The 1,218-nt window shown below is 60.1% G+C and overlaps 1 long non-coding RNA gene across 3 annotated transcripts in view; it reads left to right on the top strand.

Annotated features, from left to right (window-relative positions):
• The window catches only part of LOC105304487, a 6,095-nt gene that overhangs the window by 3,238 nt on the left and 1,639 nt on the right, over nucleotides 1–1,218 (top strand). Inside the window, exons 2-3 of one of the 3 annotated variants that reach the window (XR_002776890.1) lie at nucleotides 50–111; nucleotides 825–948. This is a non-coding gene — a long non-coding RNA (uncharacterized LOC105304487). Of the gene's footprint in view, nucleotides 1–11; nucleotides 949–1,218 lie in introns of those variants that run through there. The other 2 variants (XR_002776889.1, XR_897008.2) reach the window with 2 other exon arrangements.

Raw genomic sequence — 1,218 nt, 5'->3', positions numbered from 1 at the left:
GTGTCCCTCCCACGTCCCTGGCCTCACCGGGCGCATCCCTTCCTCCCAGGGCCTCGCTGCAGGCACGTCTATCTAGGAAGACTTCCAGAACGCTCCCCACCTCCAGTCTAGGTTGGCGGCCATTCTGCGACCCCACAGATCCTGGACGTAGTGTTGAATGCAGCCCCCAAAGCATGCCAGGAACTGTGACTGTGACCTCGCTTGGGGAAAGGGCCTTTGAGGAGGTAATTAAGAGGTCGATGTGAGATCATCTCGGAGTCTGTGAGGGGACCCGAAAGCAATGACGCGCGTCCTCGGGGGAAGAAGAGAGGTGACGCACAGAAGGCCACACGAAGACGGAGGCAGAGATCAGGTGATGCAGCTATGGGCCAAGGCATGACGAAGATGCCAGCGAAGCCCACAGCCGGGAGAGGCAGGGAGCAGATGGCCCTCGGCCTCAGAAGGAACCAGCCCTGCCGACGCCTGATCTCGGCCTCCTGCCTCCAGGCTGGGAGGCAACAAGTCTCTGTTGTCAGCCACCAGTCGGCGGTGCCCTGTCGCGGCTGCCCCAGGAAGCAAATACCCCGACTGCCAGCAGCTCTCAAGCTTTTTCCTGTCTGTCACTCTCAAAGTCCACAGTGCCCCCGAGGGCAGGCACGTGGCTATCTGCTCTGTCTCCAGGCCCCACCAGGATGGACGAAGAATAGCTCCGGGGAGGGCTGAACAACGATCCACGCTGTTCCTGCCCAACGAGACGTCCTCCCGCCCGACTGCCACGCCCACTTCCGAGGTCCCCTGGGAGCCACCCTGGACTCACAGACCACTCTCCTCCTCTGCTTCCGCAGGAAAGGCCACCTGTACTCATTCTTGTTATCGGTTGAAGCACGTCCCCGCAAAAGGTGTGGACGTCCCAGCCCACGGTACCTGTGACCTTGTTGAAAAATAGGGAAACTGAAGTGAAGTCGTTAGGTTGGGCCCTAACGCGATGTGACTGGTGTCCTTACAAAAAGAGGAGCTTGGACACAGAGCCACGTGCACGGAGGGAGGGCGAAGCGAACACACTGGAAGGAGACTGGCCATCTACAAGCCCAGGGGCGACTGGGGCCACCGGAAGCCAGGGCAGCAGATCCTCCCTCGCGGCTCTCGGAAAGGAACAACCTGCCGAGACCGCGACCTTGGACTTCTGGCTCCAGGTGAGAAATCTCTGTTGTTTAACCACCCTTGGGTGGTGATCTGTTA

Source organism: Pteropus vampyrus, unplaced genomic scaffold, assembly GCF_000151845.1.
Source record: "Pteropus vampyrus isolate Shadow unplaced genomic scaffold, Pvam_2.0 Scaffold346, whole genome shotgun sequence".
Lineage (NCBI taxonomy): Eukaryota > Metazoa > Chordata > Mammalia > Chiroptera > Pteropodidae > Pteropus > Pteropus vampyrus.
The sequence above is the reverse complement of the archived record's forward strand: the minus strand, read 5'-3'. Positions and strand labels throughout refer to the sequence as shown.